This window comes from Rattus norvegicus, chromosome 5, assembly GCF_036323735.1.
Source record: "Rattus norvegicus strain BN/NHsdMcwi chromosome 5, GRCr8, whole genome shotgun sequence".
NCBI lineage: Eukaryota > Metazoa > Chordata > Mammalia > Rodentia > Muridae > Rattus > Rattus norvegicus.
Window position 1 is genome coordinate 103,517,095 of NC_086023.1, and position 18,000 is coordinate 103,535,094.

Below are 18,000 nucleotides of genomic sequence, written 5' to 3' on the forward strand. Positions count from 1 at the left end.
CTTTTTTATTGAAAAAAATGTATTTCATACAATCCATTCTGATCATGCTTCTCCTCTCCCCTAACTCTTTCCAGATCCTCTGGACCTCCTGTAGACTTTATTTTGTGTTGGCCATCTCCTACTGGGGATGGGGCCTACCCTGAAGTGTGCTTTATGTACCCTTTGCAAGTGGATACTAATCAAAGACAGCTTCTTGGTTAGGGGTATGATGTCATGTCCACTTCTTCTCTCAATGCTGAGATCCCATCGGGCTTGAACTTGTGCAGGCTCTGTGTGTGCTTCCACAGTCTCCGAATTCACGTGTGTATCAGTCCTGCTGTGTCTGGAGGACACTGTTTCCTTGGTGTCACCTGCCACCTCTGGCTCTAATGACATCACTGCTTCCTTTTCCACACAGGTCCCTATGTCCTAAGGGAGGGGATGATGAAGGCATCTCATTTAGGACTGAGTGCTCCACAGACACACTCTGCAGGTTCCATGTGTGGGACTTTGAGTTTGTTCCCAGCTACACCCAGAAGAAGTTTCTCTGATGATGGCTGAGAGAGACACACAGATCTATGGCTATAGCAGAACGTCACCAGGAGTCGTTTTATTGCTATGATGGTTTAGCAGAACAGTATACTATTTGGTTTCCCCTAGGCCCATGGACTAACCAGTCTCAGGTTCTTGGCCACCAGAGCAGAGTTAGGCATGGGTTCCACTTCCTAGAGTGGCCTTAAATCTGATCAGAGTGGTTACCTACTCCCATGCTGTTTGTGCCACTACTCTACCAACGTATCTCTCAGACATGTCACTGCTGTTGTTCACAGGCTTTGAAGCTGAGTCGATGGTCATTTTTCTACTCTAATAGCAGCAGGGTAGCGTACCTTCTAGAAACATGAATGCTGGTCAGTATAGGTGAGCCTCTACTAAGGCATCAACTTGACTTCTGTGTGTGTGTGTGTGTGTGTGTGTGTGTGTGTGTGTGTGTGTGTGTGTGTGATCTTTGGCAATAAAGACTTACTATTAAATTGTGGAGGACACTAATAGACTTGGCAATAGGCTGAGATGTTTGGGGTTTCCACGCAGCCCCTTTTGCCAACTACTCAATAAGATGCCTCTCTTTGCTGCCTCTAGGCACGAGCAACAAGCCACTCCCCCTCTCCATAGATTGTATACAGAATCCTGAAAGCAAGGTATTTTCATACATAATCAGTTGGGAACTTTAGGAACTCTCAAGTCACTGTTTAGTGCTAAGACACTTCCATTGGCATGGGAAATGTTTTCTTTCTCCCGTGAAAAAGAGTGCAACAGTTTTTCTGACTTGAGAGTTGGGGTGAGAGGGATTCAGAGGAGACAGGAAAAGTAACACTTCCTATCTCCATGTTTTCAAACTGAATGCAGATGATATATATTATTTTTCTCTCTAGATTATCCCATATGTTCATTCCCCATTAGCCAACTCCAGGAGATGAGTCATGAGCGGTCTAAGCCAGGCATGGAAACTCCATTCCCCTCTGCCAGAACATGCATTCCAGCCACTCTGAGACTAGGGAGGGTCATAACAAATCCTGGCCAAGAGGATGAAATATATATGTTTCGGAGGGATTCTCTCTTGCTGTTCATTTCGGGGAGATGATTGTATGAGAGGTGATGTCTGGAGCTGCGGAAGTTGCTCTGTAATCATGAATCAAAGGAGACCGGCACAGGAGCCAACGTTTCTGAGAAGGTGGATCAGTGTCAGACAGGAGGAACCAGGATCCTGGTGATAGCGATGAGCCCCTAACATATGCTAAATGATAACAGAGAAAGACGGCTTAATTCACAGTAGCTGAGCACCCTACCCCTTGCTTCTGAAGTAATTTCTAACTGCTACTCAAATTACAGAAAGGCAAAAGATAGACACTATTTTATTTCAAAATATATACAAAGACTTTAAACTCCATGGACATTGTAATTTTAAATCAGGGCATCAAGGCAAATTCCTATTTGTAGGATTCTCTGTAGGGCCAGGCAGATGGACAATGACACTATTATTCCCCTGGGGATGAATAAAGCAAGAGTTCCAGAAAGGGGCTGGGAAGACAAACCAATCCTTCCCTGTAATAAGGATCAATAGTCAAGCAGATGATTGTGGCTCCTATCGCTGCTGTTGGGCTATTATTTTCCCACCAGTAACTGAACAGGAACATGTTGCTGACGAGTGTGAGGCACGTTGCTGCCGACTATGCCATCCTGGGAAACCTCTGGTTTTTACCATTCAGATTCAGGGAGAATTGTAAATATATTTTTCAACGGAATTAAAGTTAAATGAAGCTGTGATTAATAACAGCCAGAGGGTTGTGTTATTTATTATATTTTGAATTTTACCTCTGAGGTATGCTGCTCTTTAAGTAATTTTTTCCTTCCAAAAGGAAAATTGAGTGTAATAATAAGGCATGCTGCATGCCTGGTAGTTACAGTGTGCCAGACTTTGTGCTAAGCTGTCACAGCACTTGTCTAGCTAAATCCTTCAGGAAACTTCAAAGCAAGTTGTCAAAATCAGCATTTCATGGATAGGCAAACTAAGACTGAGAGCCCTCACATCATTGATGGGAGAAATACTTACTTTTACTTAGATTTACCTAGTTGTGTGTGCGAGTGTCTTGCATTCATGTAGTATGTGTACCACGTGTGTGCCTAGTGCCCGGAGGTCAGAAGGGGCATTGGATTCCCTGGAACTGCAGTTCCCAGTACTCATATGGTAAGCTACCATGTGTGTGCTGGGAACCGAGTGCAGTAGCATTCAATGCTCTTAACCACTAAGCTATGTCTCTAGCCCCAGAAATCAAAGAATAATGGGCAACCAAGGAGTGCTAAGAGTGGGAGAAACAATCTTTTCTGGGGAAAAGCATTAGTTACTTAATATCAAATATTCTTCCCTGAAAATATAAGCATACAAGTAACATTACACAGACTGAACAGGTTGTATTATACATTTAGGAACACACACACACACACACACACACAAATGAGAGAAAGGAGGGTATACATGGATATTGGTTAAAGGGAGGAAAGGGATAGGGAAATTATGTAACTTAATCTTTAAAAAATTAAACTTATATAAAAACAATAGCTACATATCTTGGTGTTATTGATTTTAATTAACATATTAATCTCCAAAAGTTTTATACAATGTATTTGATCATATTCACCACACTTCCTCCACCATCTTTAAGATCTACTCTCATCTCCCTACCCTACCCAACTTCATGTCATTAAAAGAAAGGCCATGGAGTTGAACCCTATTGGGGATACGGTCTAACTCCAAAGAGTGGGTCAGCCTAGAAGGAACCACACCCTTAAAGAAAACCGATTCTCCCACTCCTAGCAGCATCCATTGTCAATAGCAAATGAGAGTGCAAAGCAGCTGAGGGTGGTACTGGATGTTCATCTCCCACATGAAGCACTATGCTCTCTTCTAAGAGTGTAGCTTTATATCAGTCTTTGTCCTTCAAATCTACAATTCAACAAGAGAGTCTGGGTCTTTGGGGATGAAGTGGCCATGTCATAGTGGCATATTTTGAACTTTAAATTTTCTACTATTTCCTATGACTTTGAAATGAATTTGGCAGAATTAAACTAACCAATCACCAACAGAATATGTTGTAATTTATTTCTCCATTATAAGCCAATTCACTGTTTATTAATGGTCACATGTACACTTCAATTCTATTAGATTCTTTAATCAAGTTCAACACAATACTGAAGGTTAAGTGAAGGGAAAAAAATCAAGGGTGTATTAGACCCATCACAGATAATTTGAACATAAGACATATTACATGCAGTCACCGGCTCCCCCTCACATATTGACAAAATATAATTCCAATTTTCACACTGTCACAGTACAAATAGAAGTGTGACTTACGTCTCACAATTTGCATAGCTGATTTCCTTTGACCATTTCATCATCTGTCAGACACTTATAAGATTGCTTTTCTATGGGACATCATTGATGTATGCTAAGGCTTCAAAGCCCCATCGCCTGACACACAATCCCAACTGATGTAGTCAGACTCAACAAATCCATGAATCGGGCCTCACTGGCTGGCATCCCTGCAGCTGCTGTCTGGTTCTGTGCTCTGGGCTCTCTGGTGGCCAGTATGATCCTAAGAGCTCGGTGTTACCCAGCACAGAATCCTAACTTGCTGAACTCTGCCCTGATAGAACAACATGACACAACAAAAAGCCAAACTTAGGATAGTTTAATGATCTTTTCCTTAAATATGATAATAATGAAGGAAACTTAAAGGTCTGCTTCACCTTGTGTGGTGGCTAGCTTTATGTCAACTTGACACAAGCTAGAGTCATCAGAGAGGAGGGAGTGTCAGTTAAGAAAATGCCTCTATAAGACTGGACTGTAGGCAAGCCTGTTTTCATAATCGGTGATTACTATAGGAGGACCCAATCCATTGTGGGTGGGGCTACTTCTGGGCTGATAGTCCTGGGTTTTAAGAGGAAGCAAGCAGGGAAAGCAATGAGAAGTAATTCAGTAAGCAGCATAGCCTCAGGGCTTCTGCCTCCACATCCCTACCCTGCTTGAGTTTCTCTCCTGTCTTCCTTTGATGATGAAGTGGGTTGTGGAAGTGTGAGCCAAACAAACCCTTTTCTCTTCAAGTTGCTTTGATCACAGGAACAGTAACTCTAAGATGCCTTGGTTACGTTTAAGCAGCACTGAGACTACCTGACCTGTGTATATCCTTCTTCTTGGAGAAGTTTCTTTGCCTCCCACTCTTGTTTCAGATAGCCTTACACGGCATTTTATAAAATATCATGTTTGTCTCAGTCTCACTAACTGGACCCAGGATGTTCACTGATCCAAGGATGCCAAGGCACACAGTATGATGTGACCCATAAAATCTGAATCTCCATGAGCTAAGAAAGGAGAATGGGTTATCATCAAGAACTGAAGTGAGGAGATGCCAGGCAAACAGGGCCAGAAAAGGAAACCAAGTCTGAGTTAGATGAAGAAGTAGAAGATACCAGAAGATAGGGGGAAGTGTGGTTTGGGGGTGAACGGAAGCCATTGGTAGAGAGCTTGAAGGAGCAGAAGATATAGGGAAATAGAGGAGAGATGTGGCACTCAGACTAAGTGGAAGTCACTGATTGAGAGGAAAAGAGAGGAAGAGGAGAAGAGAGAGGAAGGGGGAACTCCAATAATCTAATTATCCTGTCTCTCAGTCCCTGTGATGACCATGTATATAGATTCACAAGAGATGCCCCATCCATACACACACAAACACAATGTTAATCTCTTCTCAGAAATCCAAAGGATTTCCATGTCGTGGAAAGCAGGAGAGAGGTTCTTCCTGGCCTGTCATATCTTGAGAATGAGAACCAATGCCCATGAACACTAGATGCTTCTGAACTGTTCACTTAGGGTCCAGCGCTACATGATACACTCGTCCTAGAACCTCTGCCTTCACAGGGCCTTGGGGTTTTATTTGTGTAAGGCTTTCTCTGTTTATGATCTAGAAGCCTGGAAACTGAGGCTGTCCCTACTTGGTTTCATCTTGACTGTGTCCTAAAAATAATTACTACCAGTCATTAGCCATAAAGCAGGAACGATCCTAAATGAAGAGGGAGATGCAGACAGCTGAAAGATCTGGGTTGTTAGACATTTTAGACGAGACTCATCGTTGACTTGAGTAGGAATCCACAGAATCTAGAAGCAGAACCCCAGAGATGAGTCATTGTTCATGTATAAAAGAAATAACCATATACTTCTATGCAAAGGAAATATGCATACACTTCAACGGGCTTGGGACACTGGGAGATCAAAGCTTTGACAGATGGGAAAGGTCAAATGGGTCTATCTAAATCCCCCTCACTCTCTCCTCTATCTCTATACTCCCTCTTTCCCCTCTTTCCCTCTCTCCCATCTCCTCCTCCCCATCTCTCTGCTCTCTCTTGTCTCTCTTTCCTCTCTCCTTGTCTCTCTCCTGTCTCTCTCCTGTCTCTTTCCTATCTCTCTCCTGTCTCTCTTCTCTCTCCCCTCTCTTCCCGCCCGCCTCTGACAGAAAGGGTAAGTAAGCTGTGTTTCCTAGAAGGAAGTTGAGTTAAGAAATGACTTTAACTTCAACTTGTCTCAGCTTCCTGGTTGCTGTGATTCTCAAGCCACATTTCAGTATTTCCAGGTTTTGCCTCACAAAGCAGAATCATGTAGATGGGGAGGTGGGTAGCAGGTGGGAGAAAAATGAAGTGCGGATAAAATCAAGAAACTGGAAGTTCATTCATGGAGCATCAGAAAAGATGGGATCTTCCTACCTCAAGTGGGCAACAAGAGGGAGGTCTTAGCGTTAAGCCACTCCCTCTACTTGTCTTTCCCTTGTCAATAAAAGCGAAGAACTGACCTCATCTCTGACCCACCTGAAGGACTGGCTTCCTTCTTTGAAATTCCTTTTCCATTGCTGTCTAAAACTTCATAAGTTAAAAGTTTTTGTTCTAACTACACATCTGCAGGAATTCTTTTCTGATCTTTATAGACTTTTACAAATAACACTCTCTGTGGCAGTGAGAGGTTACTGTGCACGTCTGAAATGTGGGGCATCTGTTTGAGCTGTAGGCAAAACAAAACAAAACAGAACCCTGATGCATCTACGGTCACACAGATCTGTAGCCTGGGAAATTCTTCATCTGTTGTTTTGTTTCATCCCTAAAAGCAACACCAGACGTAGATGTGCGCTCTGGTCCCTTCATGAGTTAAAGTCAAGGTTTTCAGACAGTCTATGAGTTTCCCAAGGTCTGGATGCAGAGTCCAAATGTGAGTAGACCCTTGTGTTGAGCAGCCTCTCCTGACCTATGCGCTGAGAAGGTCACAAACTACTTTAGGTCAACATAGGGAATACCAGACAATGCCCATTCTACCTGTCCAGAAGACCAAGCCATCTCTGTGACTGGAGCTCCAGGAGGGAGAAGGTAGCCCAGCCTACCGAGAGATGGCAGGAGCTACCCTGTCCCTATAAATACCAAGATTTACAGGAAGTTGTCCACCGTCTGTTCTCTGCTCAGTTCCTTTTCTTGTTCTGTTCATGCCACTGTTACATAGGATTCTGACCTAAGATAGAATGCAGATGTAGTCATCATCTGTCATAACAACCCCCCCTAAACATAGCAGTTTAAAGTAGTAAGCATCAAGTATCTCCATTTTAGTGGGTATGAATTCAGGAGAAACTTAGCTGGTGGCTTGGGTTCAGGGTCTCAGAGATCAATTCATCTCATGGTGTGGTGGGTAGCAGGCAGAACTTGATCACCTAGCATTTGGAGGTAAGTCTAATCCTTTGAAGGCTGTTTGAGGGAAGTGTTAGTTCTTGGTCATGGGTCTCCTGTAGATGGTTTTCATGGTAGCAGATTTCTCTGGTGATCAGGGAAGGAGTACTAGAGACTACAAAGAAGAAACCATAGCATCATTCGCATCCTACTACTACAGAAAACCCCTGCTGTCATTTCTTCTGCTCCTTTCACTAACTAGAAACCCAGTCACCAGGCCTGCTGACACTTAGGACTGCAATCCGGTCTACTTCTGGAAGTAGAAGGTAACATACATTTTTAAGTATTTAAAAGCCACCCTCGCGGCCAATGCATCATTGAGTGATTGCAATGTTGTTCAAGAATTGTGGAGACTCCAACAGCTTTCCATTAATGAAACTGGTGGGCACTCAGTGCTTATAGGGGCACACCTACTGAGAGCCAGATGGCAGGGTCACTCTGATGGCACATGGAAGGGATTCCAAAAGGCACACCGTCCTAGGTGGGACAGGCAGATAATGGCAGCACATTACACCTGTGTCCAACATGGCTGAGGGGTGGAGGGCACACTGTGCGCTCACGAGGTTCTGCTTTCAGCTTACAACTCTGGGAGGTAGTACACTGATCTCATCCCCAGGGTTTTACGTACAAGGAGAGATGGTAACATATGAAGCTGGGAGGGAAGAGACAAGAACAGAGAGCTGAGGGAGACCAGGGAAGAAGTTCCTCTTCTTGCCTGCCTGGGGGTGAGATTCATGAAAATCACCCCAAATAGGAATTTTTCAAACTGTTGGAGTAAAAGGCATGAGAGAACACACTATGAAAAAGGCATGCTGGAGATGGTGGGTGAAAAGCACAGGGCATCATAGGTTTTCACACAGCTGTCTTGGGAATGGGCTTTCAAGAATACTCCACTCTGAGTTTAACACATCTCATGCCATTATTAAGATTTAGGTCCATCTCAGGTGGAAATTCTTGACCTTTGAGGAGCAGTGGTAGGTAGAGCAGGAAGAAATACTTGGGGCTTTCCCTGTGACAGAGAAGGTGGATTTCATGTCCCTCTTCCTGGTTTGCTTCCCTGATGCCTGTGACATTGACTACCTCCAGCCTTCTGTCCCTCAGGGTTGTCTAGCTAGTCCCTCTCAAGCAAGATAAACTCAGTCCTCTTTACTGGTGATTAAAGGTCATAAGTCTTTTAAAAAACAAAATACTTCCGGGACTGGGGATTTAGCTCAGTAGTAGAGCGCTTGCCTAGGAAGCGCAAGACCCTGGGTTCAGTCCCCAGCTCCGAAAAAGAGAACCAAAAAAAAAAAAAAAAAAAAAAACCCAAAAAAATACTTCCATTAAATTTTGAGAATTCTACATTTTCACAATGTATTTTGTTTTTTGATCATATTAGCCTCCTATCTTCTCCCTAACTCCATCCAGATCAAACTCTCAACCTTCACCTGCCTACCAATCCCCCTGTCCCCATATTCCCATATGTGTTAGAGTCTCCATTGAATCATGCTTGACCTATCAAGGACTATATTCTTAAAGAAATATGTCAGTCCTTCCTCCAGAAGTCATCAAGTGTTGATAATTTGTCATCTATGGATAGGATTTGTGAGGCCCCCTCCTTCTATGTTGAAATGTTGACTGGTTTGCTCTTATGGAGGCACCCACAGCTGCTGTGAGTTCCCTAGTGCAGTGGCCCTGGCCTGTCAGAGGACTCCTCTTCACTCAGTCCTCCTGCGGTCTCCCTGAGCTCACGTTCTTACAACCTTAGAGGAAAGGGTGTGGTGTCGATGTCCTGTTGGTGGCTAAGTATTCCACACTTATCCTTTGCACTTTGATCAGTGGCACAGCACATGTCTGACCAACATGGGCCATTCCACGTGGAGCCTCCTCAGAGCCACAGGAAATCTCTATTTAGATAGTTGAGATTAAATAAGTTTGGTGGTAGTTTGCTGGATATTTTAATTAATGAAGAGTCATTGTGGAGGAAATACATATGTTATAGTTTTTAAATACTTAATCTAGTAAGGTAGCAATTGGTTCTGGAATAAAGTTTTTGCTTGGGTTGTATGTTTCTGTGAAGACTTTGAAGGCAGTGCAGATTTCAGTACTGAGGCAAGTTTCTTCAGGTGCATAGAACACAGTAGTTCGGAGGTGTGAACTTAAGGATGAACAGAAGAGAAAGAAGATTTTTTTCCAAGCTCACTCTGGGATATGATGTCAGCTTGCTAAGTTCTGCTTCTTCAAGAAGGGTAGGTCTGGTTGGTTCCAGGGTTTTGTCTCTGAATGTGGTAAAATTCAGGGTGGATGTGTCCAGAAAGCAAGGAGAAGCCACCTCCTTCCTCACCTACACTCCTGTCTAGAATGTTGAGTAGATGGTTTAGAATATTAAAGTTGGAAAGTTTGTTATTCTGCTTCCCAACCAGACTGCCATGCACTAGCCTGGCCTCTTTCTGATGGTTTATAGCTCAGCGGCCACATTCTGCACCCAACTTACCTCATTTTGGGATTGTCTCCTAAGAAAAGAATTTTTTTCCTTTAAAAAGGCAATCTGCCTTAGCTAGGGTTTCATTGCTGTGAAGAGACACCATGACCAAGGCAACTCTTATAAAGGACAACATTTAACTGGGGCTGCCTTACAGGTTGAGAGGTTTAGATCATTGTCATGGCAGGAAATGTGGCATTGTGAGAGCAGACATGGTGCTGGAGGAGGACCTTGAAAGTTCTACATCACAATCTGAAGGCAGCCAGAAGGAGACTGTCATCCCTGGACAGAGTCTGAGCATGGGAAGCCTTAAGCTCACCTCTGCAGTGACACACTTCCTCCAACAAGGCCACACCTCCTAATAGTCCCACTGCCCGTGGCCAAACAAACACATGAATCTATGGGAGCCTAACCTGTTCAAACCACCACCCAATCTAATACTTATTAAGAGTTTGACCTTTTTATTTTTTATAATTCTAAGTTTTAAAAGAGAGGTAAAAATAAATAGGTTCAAATTGCTCTTTCAAACGAGAATAAAATGTCGCCACTCTCTGACTTTAAAAAAATAATGTATACTAAATAAGGTCTTGGGAATTGTGTAAGTGTTTTTCAGGTGAAGCCTGCTTCCCAAGCTGACTTTCCAAAGGTCAAGTATCATATGGGTTTAACATCCAAATAGCCATTGCCAATGAGGGATGGGAATAGACTCAGACTACAAGAGGATGTGTCTACCTCATCATTTCTTCTTACCTCATGAGGGATATAGAAAAGGCTCTCAGGATGATTCGTGAGAATTACCCACCAACCTGGATTGTGCACTTTTACTTGTTGAAATCTTCACGTGGTGGTTGCCATGTGTTGAATACTGTTCTGAAGGATTCTGAACTATCAACCCACTTCTTATGACTGTAAGGGCTATGACTGCTGCCATCGATTTGCTCACAGTGAGATAGAGGCACACTATTAGCAAATGAGTGGAGGCACCCCAGGCTCCATGACTCAGAGCCATGCTGTTGACCACCAGGCTCACCAGTCTTCTGTGATGTGCACCTTAACTTCTCTGGTTTCTTATTTTTACAATCCCTTATGATTTGTGTGAACTCAACAGACAGGTGTCTCTGAGAGGACAGGGACTTTGCTGTCTGGGAAGCTGCACCAGGCTGGGCCCCCAGAGTTAGCAGTGAAGTCCTATTCAGACACTGAGGGGGTTTTCCATTTCTCCCCTCTGCCCCCACCCCCACAGGCTTTGTTTGAACACAGGAGAAAGACCTTTGAGGACAGGGCTGAGGAGCAAGCTGCCACCATTGTGAGACGGTGTTAAGACACGATGGAGTTTGGTTCTGGTTGTGTCCCTATCTATGTGTGAAAAGTGTTCATTCGTTTATTTATGCTTCCGTGGCCACTGTGTATATGTGTGTGCTTGCCCTGGGTTTTCTAACATAAACAGGATGCTAGGGTAAGCTTCCAGTGGGGCCTGGTTTCTTCCTTCTCTGTACATTCAAACCCTCCAAACTAAGAATTTTAAATCAACGATTTCCCTTTTCAGAGAGGGTCATTATTTGTTTGCAATGCACAGGCTGGTGAGCACAATGGGCATGTCTATTCTCCTAAGGCTGGAGGCTGAAGCCCAGGCAGAGATCATCAGAGTTCTCTGATATGCGGGTTCCCTGGGCCACAGGCCCACCCCCACAGGTGGCCAGGATGTCCCTTAGCAGGAATCATGAAGCCCCAAAACCAGGAGTCTTTGCTGCTCCCAACTTCCATTTCCTCAACCCTTAAAATGTCTGGCTCTATCAAACTCCACCCAGTTGTTTCCAGGAATGCTTCAGCCAGGCTCTTTACCCGGATCTTCAAAGGCGATGGAGCTCCGCTGCTGCCCCTGCAGCTGTAGCAAACAGCGCATTTGTCAGCTTTTGACTGTCTGCAGAGGTACCAGCCAAGATGCCTCCCTGGAAGGTGATGTCTGAAGCGTTATTCTTAAGGGAGCAAAGAGCAGAAGTGTGGAAAGAGTGTTCCTTCAGAATGGGGCTTTCCCGGTCGGCCGTGGGACTCCAAGGCTGGGAAAGTGAGCACGCCCAGCAGAGGGCGCTACCGCGCCGGCGCTCACAGCGCTGTGCAAGCCAGACAGGGGGATGCTCAAAACCACTGAAGAGGGATAATTCCATACTAGCACCCCCCCGCCCCCGCCCACTGCCTCGACCTCCCTCTTTCTCCTCCCTCATCTCTTCTCAGCCCCTTTCTGTCTCCCTTTTTTTCCTACCCTGTCTCAGCCTTTCTTTCTGACCATCTCTAACTCCTAACCCCTCCCTGACTTGAGCAGCGCACTCCTGGGAGCCTCAAGTCTAGTAACTGAGTGTTAATTATGTCTGAGTGGATTCTAGAGAAAAAGAAAACCATATACTGTATCAGCAGAGAAATGGTTTCACTATGAGGAAACTAATGATGCTTTTATCAGGAACAATATAAAGATTGCTTTTTTACTAGTGTGTGTCCCGTAGGGTTCGGGGCTATGAGATATTTCTGTATCTGGCTTGAGGTTCCTCTGAGCTTTTACATAATCAAATCAATATAGCCATGATTCACCCTCTGGCAACAACTGCTCGCTGCAAGTTTGCTGTTGCTCCTTTAGTGGCTAAAAGGAAAATAAATAAATATATAGAGAGGAACTTATTATGAATCGGTAGGCATTGATCTGTTCTGTCTTCTGACTTCCTTTTTAATTGCACGGCATGCACACGTTCTCACACACGGGCAGCGTGATCCCGTAAGTTCATGGTCAGTCAGAAATGAGGTGGCCAGAATTGCCTGAGGGCTTGCCACTGTCCACTCGGAAGAGAAGCTTCCTTGTTCAGAAAGAATAAAGCAGAGGTAGAGATGGGGGCCGGCCCACTCCCTGTTCTGTGCATTGTCTGCATCTTCTTTATCATCCCTGTGAATTCCCTACATTCCGGGCATGATTTTGGCTCTTGCCTTTCTCCTTCAGTTATCTTGTTTTTGTATCAGGAATTTCCCTCCCCTCCCCTGGCAGAAACCATCTGCTTAGAGCCCAGATCTGTCCCCAGGGCTGTCAGTGAGGTCCCAATCATTCTCTCCCATCCTGAGGACAACTGGTCTGGACCCAAAGAGGGGAAAAAAGCAGCAAGTAAGAGAGAGAGCGAGAGTGAGAGAGAGAGCACACATATGGTGTAGGGAGCAAGCCATCTACAGTACAGGATGTGTGTCTCCCCTTCTCTGTCCTGAGCAAATCACAGGAAGGAAGAAGCTTCGGGAACAGCGCCTGAAGTCTTCACGATGCACCCAGCTTGCAGATCCGTTCACCACTTTCTCCCTTAAAGTAAATAAACACAGACGGCTGCTCTCAGACTAACCCGTGCTCGAGGAGTCAGTGCCATACAACTGTGTCATCTGCTTTTCATAGGCAAACTGGGATGACCACAAAATACAGCTTTTCTAGTGCCTTGTGTGGCTTAGAATCAACAAAATCAACTGATGAAATAAGTGTGTTAGTCTGTCTGGGGAGAAACCGAGATCGAGCCTCCCAGGCAGTCTGCTGGGGAGGGCAGAGTACTGTGTGGCCCTAACTTGGAGACTCTACTCATAGGTATACTTCATTTACCCCATCCCTACAAGAAGAAAAACCTGAGAAGTCACAGCAGAGAGTAAACCCATTCGTGCAGGTCAAGTGTACTGAGCCCCTGGGGAAATAGTATCACCAAAATGATCAAGTTCCCTAATTATGAGCACAATTCCCCAACAATAACACTGTTCTCTGAGAAACAGTGGAAGAGAAGTTCTGGAAGGCTCTCTTTGGCTAGTAGAGGTAAAACTTTGCCCCCGAAGAACATCGTTTGCAATTTCTCAGCAATGTTTACAGGCATCAGGACAGACAGCGTCCAGCTGGGGCGCAGAGGGAAGGGAAGGGACTTTCAGACAGACTTACAAATGGTGATACCAGCCCCAATTTATCCACATACAGAGATCCCCATGAGTGGGCATTTATTAAGCATCTATGATGCACCAAAGGCTGCAGTGTGCTTTGTCTATATCCTTATAGTATATGAACTCTCACCCTCAGGAGAGTACTGTATTTTTTCCCAGTGGATGGTGGCTAAGGGGTACTGGTCAATGTACAGAGAATACAACACTGGGGAGTGCCCAGCCCTAAATGAGATGTCCACATCAAACCCTTTCCTCCCAAGGCTCAGGGATCATTGAGAAAGGGGCTGAGAAGATTGTAAGAGCCAGAGGTGGTGGGTTACTCCACTGTAACTGTCTTGTGACGTCATGCACGAGACCTGTGCAGAATTAAGTCATATAATATCCCAGTACGGAGGTGGGAGGGGGTCATGAGGTCCCTCCCCTAGCCCACTACTAGCAACTAACAGCTGCTGGGAGAAGAAGGTATTCAAGTATGGGGTCAACCGCATTCCATCAGATGGCCTACACCTAGGAGTATTTAGGCAGCACAAATTGGCTTTAGTGGTTTTGTTTGTATTTGTATTTGTTTTGTTTTACAAGATACAAAGTGAGGTGGGCAGGGAGGAGGGAAGAGGAATAGGAGTAAGTATGGCCAAAGTGTATTCTGCAACGTTTCGAAGAATTAATCACAATAATTAAAAATGGTGCTGCAGAGAAAGTCTTGCTAGCTTTGTTTTATGGAATTCAAAAAGCTTGCACGTCATTTACCCAAGGGCACAAAGCTGGCACAGCATCCGCCAGGGGTCCAGTCAAGACTCTTCAATCTCCCCATCTATGTTTTGCTGCCATGCCCACCACACAGTGAGTTTCGCAAACCTGCCAACATGACCTTGAGGGACTCCTAGACACGCACACACTCCATATCATCTCGTGCACTTTCCTAAAACCAGTGTTCAAATCGTATTGTTGCTAAACTGAACCCACTGTTTTACAGATGCTGCTCTCACAAAAGGGCCAGATCTTAGTGCAAATGAAGAGGAGCTGGTATACGTCAGTTACATAAAATAGATGGAGGTGGAGTTGGTGACAGGTGTGATAAACAGCACGGAGGATGCAGAGCGTTTGCCACAGCCTGCTGCACTGAAGACCAAGGCAGCAAGAGTGCTGTTAGGAGGTGCCTAGAATGGGGAGTTGAGGGCTCCGTGGTCCACGCGTATCTACTAGTGATGCCTGCCTCGGGACTCTGTGCAGAGTTAGAGGAGGGAAGAGGAATAGCAACTTGAGAAATCACTTTGTTCTTCCTGAGCAAGCTCAGCTTGCACCTGGCTCCTTCCCCAGAGGAAGAACAACTAACTACTCTGATGCTTGAGTCAATGGCTCTCCAACTATTACCTCTTTCCAACAGCGTGAAGCATTTGCTCATGATGCTCCATTAATATGTTTGTCTTTCTAGGGAGATGATGCACACCTTCTCACATTCGAGATTGTTTCCAGTGGACAAGCAGTGCCGCTGGGTTAGAAGCCTGTGAGTCTGAGTGTGTCAGAGGCAAGGTACTCTTCAATGGATGGCTTTTTCCTCTTCACGGTGCGCTTGTGAGACCTAATGGAACAGGCAGTGGAGAGCTGCAATCTTGATGCTCATGGAGGTCAACGGTGGTGTCTGCGGATCCATTCAATCCCATCATCCTCCTACTCATACAGCAGATACCCCACAAAGCTTAGGAAGCAGAGCAACTTTTCGCCAGTAAGGCTTTCCCTACAACGACACAGGCCATTCGACACAGGCCATTCGCTTCTTCGCATACACTTGGAAGGCTTAGCAGCTCTTCTCTTGCCTCCGTGGACGTCATGGTTCTGGCACACTTCCCTCCACCCCACCAACACACAGACACACAGACTTTGACCACACACTCTCACACCAGAAGAGTCAGAAAATACACGAAGGAAAAAAAATCTAATAATACTTACTTGAGGTTTTTTAAACTCCTTGGGGGTAGATAGATACAAGGCAGTAAACCAGCATAAGGAAAGAAAAACAGTTTTTGTTGTTTTTTTTTAAAAAGCTAATAAAAAAAATCCCATAGGAAGGAAATGGAAACCCCCCAACCCCCCAAAATGGAGCTAAATTGTGCGGTTGCTGTTAGCTGCCTTCCTGGAAGGGGGCAGAAGCTGAAAGCATTCGCCACTTAGACTGGAATTGTTTTCTAAACAGATTTTCTTAGTGTGTATTTTTCACATATTTTAACCTTTCTCAAAACACCCTGGCCAAAAGCAGTAAAATTGCCGTGCTATTAAACTTAAATTAGGGGCTTGTGCAGACTGAGGGGCCCAGCTGGGTTCCCTCTGGCAACAGGGAGAAGGAGGGAGGGGAAAGCCACCATGATGTGTTGCCCTCAGGGACTTGCCTGGTACCTCTTTGGGAAAGCCCAGCTAAACCTGGCCCCTGGCTAATAACGGGGAGACAGCAAGAGGGAAAGCAATGATAGGAAGTTTTAAAAAAAAATGAATTAAAAACTATTATTTTTTTTCTTTTTTTTTTTTCGGGGCTGGGGACCGAACCCAGGACCTTGGGCTTCCTAGGCAAGCGCTCTACCACTGAGCCAAATCCCCAACCCCCCTATTATTTTTTAAATAAAAAAATATGCACATCAAGTGGGAAAATGATCACACCTGCATGCTTTCAAACGCAGAGTTTGAGATGGAACCAGTGTTATTCTGCGCTTTCAGCGTCAAAGGGCGGGCGTAGGTAGGAGCTGTTAGATTCTAGCAGAATGCTGGGAGGTGGGGACAGAGCAGTGTGGCGAGAGACCCACGCTTTGTTCAAAACAGTAGATTTTTTAGTTTAAGCCATGCTGGGAACGACAGACATTTCACAAGTCATCCCCAGCCAAAGAAAAGTCATTTGCCTTCTCATCCTTTTTCTTGGTCTTTGGGGACTCAATAAAGTGTTGCTTTTGTCTCTGGGAGCACAAACTCTGGGTGCACGTGAGGCCTGGGAGACACATGAAGTCACCTCCTGTTATGACTGCCCACACAGACAGACGAGGCCAGAGGGTACCCCAGGAAAGCTGTGCTGAGCGGAAAGCGTCTGAGTGGGTTTATTGATCTCATTGGAAAATGGGCATTTCAGCTTCTCTCCACGGAGTCGGCCTGGACGTGTCAGCAAGGCGTCCCTTTGGACCCATCGACCGGAGCTGAAGAATGTACCGCACTTCGCCTCCACTGATTCCGCTGCTGCCGCCGGTGCTGTCCTATGGTCCATCCAGGAAGAAAGAGAGGGATGGTGGCAGCAGCCACTTCCCTCTGCGAACAGCCTGTGTCTGCACTGGGAGCCTGCACGCGCTGATCTGGTTAGAGAAGCGCTTAAGGCCGTGGATCCTTGGCACAGAGACTGTCGCAGTTGGGAAGGGTCTTTGGCTCCCAGATATTTTGAGGCAGTGGGCAAAACATAAAAACAGTCTGCTTTAGCCACCCAGCCTTGCAGCTCAAATCTGAGCTTAGACTGTGAGGACATGACCAAAGGAAACAAATGCTTGACCAGACATCTGACAACATCTGTTTACTTTGCTTGTGCGAGTGCAGCCTGCCTGGCCTGAGGTGTCTGCTTTTGGCTGGAAGGCAAGATGGAGGCCCCTTGTAAACACAGGCCATGCCAAGAACAGGCAAAGCTTACCTAGGTGACTGCCCTCTTCCCTATTGGAATTGCTCACTGTGATGGGCTTCTTCCTGTTCTCGGCAAATCTAAACTTGTAGTAGATGAAGAAAGAGGTGGACACAAATAAACCAGAGGTTTGGATCCATCCCTCCACCCCCGTTTCTTAGCTCAGGAAACCAAAGGGTCTCAAGTCCACACCCCTTTCCCCGACCAGCAAAGGTGAAGTTTCCAGAAAGGGTGACTAATGGACCTGTCTTGGAACAGCCTGGAAGCTAAACATGTGGAGGGAAGAGAGCAGGGAGGGAGGGGAGGAAGGAAGAGAGGAATGAGGAGGGGGAAATGGAGCCGCTTTCACTGGGTCTTTATGAACGGTCAGGCTCTGACCCAGAAGTGGCTGCTGTCTGTCGGTGGCAAATGATGCCTGGGTTATTCTTAGCAAAGTGCTTAGGGATTCTGAGCCTGAGGGGCTCTGGAATGGAAAAACAACAACAAACAAAACAAAGCTTGTTCTGCCTGTTTTCTGGAGATATTCAAAGCTGGACGAAGGAAGTAGATCAGATGGGGGCAGAAAGACGGTTGCAAGGTGAACGCCCCAGCCTGCCCCCCCCTCGCGCCTTCTGCCCCCCAAATCATGATTGTTTTATGTGGTTCTTTTCCCCTTGGTGAGGAAAATGGGATG

At 45.4% G+C, this 18,000-nt stretch overlaps 1 long non-coding RNA gene across 5 annotated transcripts; it reads left to right on the plus strand.

The window, feature by feature from the left end:
- Positions 1 to 7,124: 7,124 nt before the first annotated feature.
- Positions 7,125 to 17,526, plus strand: LOC108350993 (uncharacterized). 5 transcript variants are annotated; one of them, XR_005504823.2, is made up of 4 exons: positions 7,125 to 7,284; positions 7,386 to 7,553; positions 14,661 to 14,840; positions 15,120 to 17,526. It is a non-coding gene; the product is annotated as an uncharacterized LOC108350993 (long non-coding RNA). The 5 variants fall into 5 exon arrangements; XR_005504822.2 differs by having other exon boundaries at positions 7,490 to 7,553; XR_005504824.2 differs by lacking the exon at positions 14,661 to 14,840.
- The last annotated feature ends 474 nt before the right edge of the window (positions 17,527 to 18,000 follow it).